We start from the raw sequence: 10207 nt of genomic DNA, 5'->3' as shown, positions 1-10207 counted from the left end.
GTGTTGATTCACAAGGATATCCACGGAACACACATTTAGGTGTATACTTACAAAACATGTATACATGTACATAGTTAGCATTGAAATAATCAAGGTACACCAAGAAAATATTAAGAATGTATAAAAAATATATTACAGTATTATCAGAATCGGAAATCCTTTATTATTATTATTCTCACAGCGGGGACATGTACAGTGTACAGTGGTAAAAAGAAACAGACATGAAATAATAAAAGTAAAGAAGATGTTATAAAATATTATACACATTTTTTTTTTTCATTTCTATTATTTCCTGATTCTACACAGGCTTATGTTATGAGTCACCAAATGTACCAATTGTACATTTTAATTTAAAAAAACTAAACAAATAATATTTATTAAATCTGGATGAATTACACGCCGTAATTGAAATGTCTAATAATAAAGCCAGGTTGAAAAAATAACAAACAAAATAATTATATTTAGTACATTTCAGATTTGTATTCTGTGCATGTAATGATAAAAGAAGATTTTGGACAATTATAACATTAAACATCGTATAATTGTTACTTTTTAAGTATTCTGTATTTTAAGTATTTACAATACACTCTGTGTATCTGTGTTTCTGAATAAAGGAGAAGCTTGAATGTATCAGTAAATATAAATATAATTTTGTAATGACCCCTGACACACCCCCCAAAAATTTAAATAAGACATTATAGACATGTCTGACTCCGTTTGAAGAATAAGATATACAAGAAGACTTGTATAATTATGACTATTATTATGAAAACTGTAATTCTATAAATAATAATCATTATAATGAAATAATAAGTAGAAGAAGAAGAAGAAGTTGAAGAGGGAGAAGAACTGTAAAACACAAGAAATCACTTTCAAATATTACATTTGCACATGATATGGAAATATGCGGGTCAGATAAGGTTTTCCTAACAGCAGTGTTGAGTTCAGAGCTGATACGATTCACCCCTGTTGCGATACAGTTCGATACAAATTGATTCAACATTATGCGATACGGGGCGATACGATACAACACGATGCAAAATAATGATACTTCAATTTGGTACGACAGAGGATTTTTGTTTTATTCCTTATATGCAGCAAATCATAAATTAACAAAAAAGTGCTTTACATATTTGGTTCTCTCTACTAGTACTGCGCATCCCATCATGCTGTTTCTTTTTTACCTTTTTTACCTTACTCTCCAGAGTACAGTACAATTGTATAACACCTCACACACTGTAAAAACTGTTGCTTTGGTAAAACTTAAAAAATATGTGTCAAGCGATTCCAAGCAATTATAGGAGTTGGGTAAACTCACTAATGTGATTTTTTCTGCATATGAAAAGATGAGATGAGCCTACAATTAAAAGCCCAGATATTAAGTGTAACCAATGCAAATAACAATCTGCTAAGAACCACACGAGAATAAAGTAAATTATAAAACACAATTGAGTTGCCGGAACCTATATACGACAAACTCTTCCTGATTTCAATCCAACCCTTTAAATATTTGATAGCATTGAAACATCGCAGATTAAACAAATAAATTAAAAAAGGGAACGTTATGGGCATGTTAATACATTTTATTAAAATGTGATTATTTCAAAACAGTTGTCATAAAAGAGTAACAAGTTTGTTTAAAAGCACAACACATTAACATACATGGAGACACATGGTTATTACTTGATGGTTATAACTGCATCTGGCTCTTGGGCAATGTATAACTTCATGCTGTGCATCACGAGCCTGTTGCACTTCGACCTCTGCTGTTCCCTGTAAATACAAACAAAACACTAAATTGAGTACAAATCAGGACACACCATGTGTTTTCCTCAAAACAAAAATCAAATCCGTCTTGAAAACATAACGAGCCAGTTTACATTAGCTGTTAACAGACGGTAACAGAGGTGCTATTCACATGCATTACAAGGGGTTTAAGCCATCAAAAAAAGGCTGGTTTGCAAGAAAATGAACCAAATAGTCATGATATTGATATAGTTCATAAAATGTCCAACTACTTATTTTTAACCCCACCTCATGCTCAGAAATTTATATAAAGTGCAGGGTTCTTACACCTTTTCCAAAGTCAAATTCAAGCACTTTTCAAGCATTTTCAAGCTTTTCAAGCATCTTACAGCTGTTGTAAATGACATATTTATATACACATACTTATACTCAAATGATTATTTCCCTACCTCACATTAAATCAGATGTTCTTTATGCTATAAACAACCAAATGTGTGTTTCATAATAGCATTCTACATGAGGATGACAAATTAAAAATGTTAGAAAAGAAAACTAAGTTTAATATTTTAAAATGAGTGACCCATCTGTACGTAGACTGGGCATCCCATATAACCTGGCTGAGCCAATATAAAACGATCAGCCAAATAACTTTTCAATACATTATTGATTACTATTTTTGAGGTACTTTTAGGTTGGCAGTAAACACAAGTCAGAGGTACATGGTGTACTTCTACTCCACTACAGTTCAGAGGTACATGGTGTACTTCTACTCCACTACAGTTCAGAGGTACATGGTGTACTTGTACTCCACTACAGTTCAGAGTTACACGGTGTACTTCTACTCCACTACAGTTCAGAGGTACACGGTGTACTTCTACTCCACTACAGTTCAGAGGTACATGGTGTACTTTTCCTCCACTGCATGTATATAATCCCTTTAGTTACTTCACAGATGTGGATGAATGATGTGAAATATAATCAAGTGTTAAATCAGACTTTAGTTCCACCTGGAGTAAATCCACAAGCTACCCTGCAGTATACAAAGTCATTCAAACTAGCTGCAACTTTACCAGCTTTGATAACACTTTCATGATCAATCATTATAAAACATATCATATACAATTATTAGGGATGCTCCAATCGCCAATTTTGGAGCCGATCGCCGGAATCAGTATCGGCCGATACCGCTCTCTTTTCCTCTCTCCCCCTCTCTCTCTCTCCTGACAGCCCGTCAGTATCTCCTGCAACTCACTGATCCAGTAATGAGCGACCTGACAGTGAAAAATAAATATATTTATAACTAGTTTAGCTTGTTCCAGAGGTAGATAAAATAGCTAAGTGTGTTAGGTCTAACTCTTAATGTGTGTTCTGCTCCGCTCACCGGTCCGTCACAGCGGGTGGAGCTGCAGGATTTCTGCTTCACACACACGTTGCATACCGCTATTTTATTGTCATTTTCGGACACTTAAAATACTGCCAGACTAGTGAAGCCATTTTGGCGAGCTTCTTTTGCCGCGCACAGAGAAAAGTGTCATGTATTTTACATGCAACGATAGCCTAATCTAAAATGCTCTACTATGGCGTACCTTTCGTGTGGTGTGGCTCGTCAGCGCAGACTCTCGCATCGTTATTGTTGCACACTTTGCAGGAGGCTACTCTTGGGCTTCGCTTGACCCTCGTCTTAGCTATGGCTTGTATTTGTCTTCTGCTAGCCAACGCTCGTTGAAATGGCAACCTCCTGGCATACTGTCATCTATCACTCTCATCAGAATGCCCAGGTCACACACGTAACAAAAACACTTGCCGGTCACGCGCATTGCGCGGGAAGGCCGGAGCGGAGCTGTTTTATGTAAAAGCGAAGCAATTAAGCGCGCTCCGACTTCTTTATTTTCTTTTAATCTAAAAAGCGAAGTAAAGCATTTACAATTTCAAGCACTTTATCCCAAATTCAAGCACCATTCCCAGAATTCAAGCACTTTTCAAACCTTGAAAACACCTCGTACAATTTCAAGCATTTTCAAGGATTTCCAGCACCCGTACGCACCCTGAAAGTGGCACATGGGTCCTAGAATAAAAAGAACAGACGATTATTTCAACTTTTATCTTGATAAGTGAGAGCGCAGGCCAGTCTACATGAATGCAGGGCAAGGCACGTTTCTGTCCAAAGGTTTCCATGATGGAGTCGATAATGTTTTAAAATATCACTTTGAGTGGTATCCCATCTGTGATTAAAAAAATAGAAATGGGTACGTTTACCTGATGCTCATTATATTGGTATGCAAACATAACACGTCTTGAATTAACCTCTGAAACAACAACTAGTCTGACACACTCAAGGGCTTACCTAATGTGAACCTGAAGTCCATAGCAGGAGGCAAAAGGAGGTGTGACTTTTCTGGTGAGGCAAATGAAAGAACAAAATAGTTACATGATGACAATGTAACAATCATTTCAGTAGAATTCATCAAAACATATTTAATTAATTAATGGAATCAAACATTAAAACACCAGTATCATTTAAAACGGTATTGTATTTATATACATTTATAAGGATGGCATTTATTAAGGATGGTATTGTTAGATACCAGTACAATTCCATGATTCTCTACACAGCAGATCCTAATAACTTCAATATACACTCCTTTATCTCGTTTGCATACTGTCTAATATCTACTTTATGTTGTAGTAAAACATCTCCTTAATAAAACTGTATTTATTGATATTTCTCGCTAAAGACTGCATTTTACTGTTCTACATTGAACACATCTTGCTGACGTTATACATGCCTCCTCGCCCAATACACAATTTTACTGAATTGCGCCTGAATGCACCTTAACTGAAGTCACCTCCGTGACTTTCTACTGAGAGCTAACGTTAACTCTCCTGCAGATTCCAACATGGATTTGCATCTATAGCGTTGCATAAGCATGAAAAATATAGTTTGCACTTAATTTTGTATAATAACAACTCGATGCTGTAACTGCAGACTATGAGTTTAAATTGGGTACACTAAGATTGTAGAAAGATAATTCATTGCTCACAGTAAAACAAACGGCGAAATACATATAGAGGAATTAATATCAAATAGGCGCATTAGTAACTTACTCTTACATAACCGCTGGGTTATAAAGTAGTAGGGAATAGTTTTAACGGAGGTATTTTATCGCACAACATGCACGGCAGGAGAGCCTCTGAGCCCCGCGGCCGCATCACGGTGCCCGGGCCAACGCTTAGAGAATTGCACTGGTCTATGCGGGAGGTGATGAAAGCATTGACCAGTTTTTCTGCATCCGGTTTGCTGAGGGAGTGTCTTGTTTACAGGCCCGGACTGGCGAATTTTTGTTGTTGTTGTTATGTATTGTGAACGCAACGCTGCGCAAATGTGGGTCTGCCTCACACAGGGTGACTGTCTGTCTACATGATGTGGCCTGCCGACATGGCCACTTCCATACCGATCATAAATCAAAGCCCTCGATTGGTCTCTGTGTGTCATTCAAACTCGGGAGGGTGTGTGTATGTGTGGCACGAGCGAGCGACAGAGAGAGAGAGCGCGCACCGGTTACTTGTATTTTTGTAGTTAGCATCTGGTTAGCTAGCTGCTCTAACAAATAAGGAGCTGTTTCAAGGGAGAGTCCTCTGCTGTCAGACTGAGAGAGATAACTACAGCTCAGGTGAGGTTAAGGACTCTCTTGCGGCTTTCACACCGGCGCTTTTCACTTTCTAGCTCCTCGCGAGAGCTTTTCTGGTTCAGCTCCCGTTTCCCTTTTCAGCTCCCGCTCTGTTCACACCGCTCACACCGCTCAAGAGCCGGGATGGTACTGCGTCATTGCCTCATCGTTTGCGTCATGACGTAACCGTTTACGTGCCTGCTTCCTAAAACCCAAACCGCGCGGAAATCACAACAACAATGGCCGATTGTATTGAAGCGCTGTTCGCTGTGGTTATCCTCTTACGAGACGAAATGGAAGGCATCGGACGACTTTTCAAGGGACGACTGAATATTGCCATGAAGTTGTGTACAACCAACCCCCTTTACACCCCTTTCCAGAGAACGGTAGACAAGGAGCTGACGTTAGATCTGCATTGGAGTATTTCAACATGGGGGACCACTAATATTACTGCAGTAAACCTGATCTATTTTGTATCATGCCTCTTACAATAAAATCACTGGATCAGACTTGAATTGTGTTTTATTTTGTATACAAATCACAGAATGTAAACAGATAAACAGGTATGAACAATATTCTTATAAAAATAGTGCATACCCAAAAGGTTGCCCCCGCCTCCGCCTCGACGGACGTAAGAGAGACGTAAGCGACGCCGCGTCATAGCTCCAAAGCTCTTGCCTCTGGACCGACAACTTTTGGAGCTGGAAGTGAACCGCACTCCGGAGCTATGACGCGCCGCCGCTGCGGTGTGAACAGGAAAAACCGGCGCTTTTCAGGCTCTAGCTCCCAGCAGGAGCTGGAAAAGCGCCGGTGTGAAAGGGGCAACAGAGTGTTTAGATAGTTAACTTAGTCTAAGTTCTCAGTGGGTCTCAAACGGTTTGGTCACCATTTATGTAAACACATATTTCCATTTGAGGGGGGAGTGATTAGTAAAATACGCATGAATAAAAAGAAAAACATTTAAATAGGTGAAAAAAGGTAAGAAACTTTTAAAACTTGTCGAGAGCTAAAACTAGTCTTTGCTGCTGCCTCAAAGAGGAGCAGGGGGGAGAAGGGGACAGGTGAGGCTGATTCAGGAGCCCGGACACACTCACAACTATAAATGAACCAAAAATAAATAAATAAACAACTTTCAATTTTCTTTTAATATTGGATATGGTATGTTATTGGTTATGTCCATGTTCTTATGATTTTATGATTATTTAAATTCTTTAATTTAAGTTCTGTTTCATATGGGTGTTCACTGTTTCCATAGATCTAGTCTCTTTATTTTCCCCTCAAAGTGCACCAGATTGATGCATTTAATTCCAAAATTTCAAAAAATATCTTACATGCCTCCGGACCCCCTCGAGGATTTGAAGTCCACCCCCACTTCAAATATGTTCACATGGATAGGTTCCCAAATACATTTGCACATTTCTTTAAATAGTAATATGTCCATATGTTTATTATTGGGTAGTAGATTTAAACTATAGGGCTATCACTATGGGCAGCAACGCTGTAAATATTCACAAATAAATCCAGCAAAATGGCACAAAAGAAAACTGGTAGTGGCCTGGCTGGGTGTATAATTCCCGGCCTGACTTATTGTCCCAGTCCGGCCCTGCTTGTTTATATAGAAATGTGTTTAGTTGCACCTGTATGAACTTTAACTAAATAAACAGAAGGCAGAGGCTAAGAAAGGTAATTGGTTATAATTGGCAGTTACAAAGAAGGATGGAAGTTACACAACATGTAGGCTGAGTGCATTTATTGCGTAGCATATTCAAAGTTAAGCTATTGTTCATTTACTGATGACTTTGCAGATTTTTTCAACATTCAGCCTTCAGACATCTGTTTATTTCCACTTTTACAATTCATACTATGCCACTGGCCACTATTAACTCCACTATTATCCATAATACTTTACAGGAATGGACACTGCTATACTTACGAGAATCCAGCATTAGCTCACTTCCTGTAGCTAATAACTTTTTCTGGTGACTGTTAGGTTAGTTAATCTGTGTTGGCAGGATCAGCTTCCTGCCTTACAGATGCCTTCATTAAAAAACCCTGATCACTCATTGCTGTTTACTTTTTTTCTTTCTTTATATTCAAAATGTTAACCACACACTCCTATCATAATGGTTTCCAAACAACAGTGTTGAGTTCAGAGTGAATTAAGGTCAGTTTACTGATATGCACGAGTGAGCGTTTACTGACTGTAACGTTTGTCAAGGGAACAACTGATCATTGTCTAAATAGTTATGCATTTCAGGGGTGTTTTGTTTACATGATAAGACACACACTCCTCTAAAACAAATGTTATACCAGGCAGTTGGCCATGAAGAACCAACACATACGTTTGTCAATAGTTAAAGACATCCGTCATGTTCTTTCCAATTTGAGTGAATTGTCCTAAACTTAAAACACCATGAGATGATAAAGTTGCAATACTACATCACCAGAGTGCCCCAATAAAAAGGAAAAGCTTATGCAAATATATAGACATCACCAATCAGCATTAAATACTGTATAAATACAGAAGACATCTGTCATTTTTCTGAATTAAGTTCAGTGTGTCTGAAACTTAAATCATCATATCAAACCAAATAGTAATCATGACACATACGTTTTCATTGAATGACAATAAATTACAAAATCATAAAAAAAAATCAAGAACCAGACAGAATTCAATAAAACACAGTGCAAAGGACATCTGATCAGATTTTCTTGCCAAAATGTTATACACAGGAAGATACAGTATGTCTTACATTTGTATTTTGAATAAAGACAAAAGGATTTGGTGTGTGTGTTCAGCATTTATCAATCTGTACCATTAACATGACATGCAGGCAGTTATCTGTAACAAATAACAAAGGACCTCAATACCATCTTACGGACACCCATCTACAAACAAAAACACTTATTCATAGAATTCATTATAACATAGCATATTTAGTCAATTTAGAGCTAAAACAGCAACCATGTCAAGTGGTTAGTATGTTTTGAAGAAAATGATTATGCATTATGCAATCCAGTACTACATACTAGAGCCAATGCATTATTTAAAGTATTTGTATTACATTATGTTTTGAACTGAACTCATTTGAGTTGGGCCGCTCTGATCCGGTCCTGTGTGCAGTGTTCAATCGGTTTCTGGCCCCACGCACGAACACGGGCATACTCTTGATCTTGTCCTGTCTTATGGTCTATCAATATGTAATGTTGAGAAATGCAGGGCCATCGCAGGGCCATCCCTCCCAACAGGCCGATCATGCAGACTGCGTGGGGCCTCACCTTGCGGAGGGGGCCTCAACTGACCCGAAAATGCGGCGCACCTATGCGCTTGCGGCACGGTTTTCTCCACTAGCAACCCCCCCCCCCCCGTGTCGACGCTCGCGAAACAGAGGGCCTCATCATATAACTTTGCGTGGGGCCTCATGTTGGCCAGGGACGGCCCTGGATATGCAACCCAATTTATCCGATCACATGCCTGTTCTATTTGATGTCACTCTCCCTTGTGTTGTTGGTAAACAGTGTCCACAGTCTGCTCATTTTCATCGCATGTTTAAACCCTGCACCGCTGTTCAGTTTTCTACTGCCTTCAAAAATGTTGTGGATGACAAAGCATATCCTATTACTGGTGATACAGAGGAGTTACTTTCTTTCTTTAAATCCTCTTGTCAAGACATCCTTGATACTATTGCTCCACTAAAAGCTGTTCGCCCTAAAGTTAAGTCTGAACCATGGTTAAATGAGTCCACTCGTACTGCCAGACAGGAGTGCAGAAGGGCTGAACGCAAATGGAAAAAAGACAGGCTGCATGTGTCTTATGATATTTTAAAGGGCTCCTGGTGTAGATATCAGAAAGTTGTTAAAGCGGAAAAAACGAAGTATTTTTCAGATGTTATACGTAATAACTGTCATAAACCCTGTGTTCTTTTTAGCACTATAAACTGTATACTAAATGTCCCACAATCCATCAACTTGGTAACCTCCACTGAAACCTGTGAGGCGTTTCTGCAGTTTTTTGTTGACAAGGTCGCCGCCATCAGAGCAAACATCTCACTTCCTTCCCATGATTCATCTATCATGGACACTTGCTCAGCTGTTATGGATCAGTTTGAGCTTGTGTCACTTCCTGCTCTAATGGAAATTGTTGCTCAATTGAAACCCTCGGGTTCTCCAAGCGATGTTGTCCCTGCGCGATTTTTTTCAGAAATCTGGGACATTGTTGGACTTAACGTTCTTAATATAATTAACAGCAGCCTGACTACAGGAATAGTACCAAAGTGCATAAAACATGCTGTGGTCCAGCCTTTGATTAAAAAAAAAACCTAGACACCTCTGTTTTTGACAATGTTCGACCTATCTCTAAACTTCCTTTTATGTCCAACATTTTTGAAAAAGTGGTACTGAAGCAGTTGCAGTCTTTCTTAAATGTGCATGGCATTCTTGAGGTATTCCAGTCTGGGTTTAAACCCCTCCACAGCACTGAATCTGCTCTTTTAAACGTTTTTAATGACCTGTTTTTAGCTACTGACTCTGGGAACAGTGCTGTTCTTATACTTTTAGACCTTACCTCATTTCTCGCCTGCAGCATTTTGTGGGACTCAGTGGTACTGCTCTAGACTGGTTTAAGTCGTATCTGTCTGAAAGAAGTTTTAATGTAAATCTTAATTAATTTACTTCCTCCTTGTTAAGGAATAATTCTTCTAGATATCTAACCTTTTGTTCTGTGACGTTTTATGATCTACTCTGACGTCTGTTATCTCCTTTAAGGAAAGGCATTGGTGCCATATGTGTTTTTG

The sequence above is a fragment of the Trematomus bernacchii genome, unplaced genomic scaffold, assembly GCF_902827165.1.
Source record: "Trematomus bernacchii unplaced genomic scaffold, fTreBer1.1, whole genome shotgun sequence".
NCBI classification, from domain to species: domain Eukaryota; kingdom Metazoa; phylum Chordata; class Actinopteri; order Perciformes; family Nototheniidae; genus Trematomus; species Trematomus bernacchii.
This window is presented reverse-complemented; position numbering follows the sequence as displayed.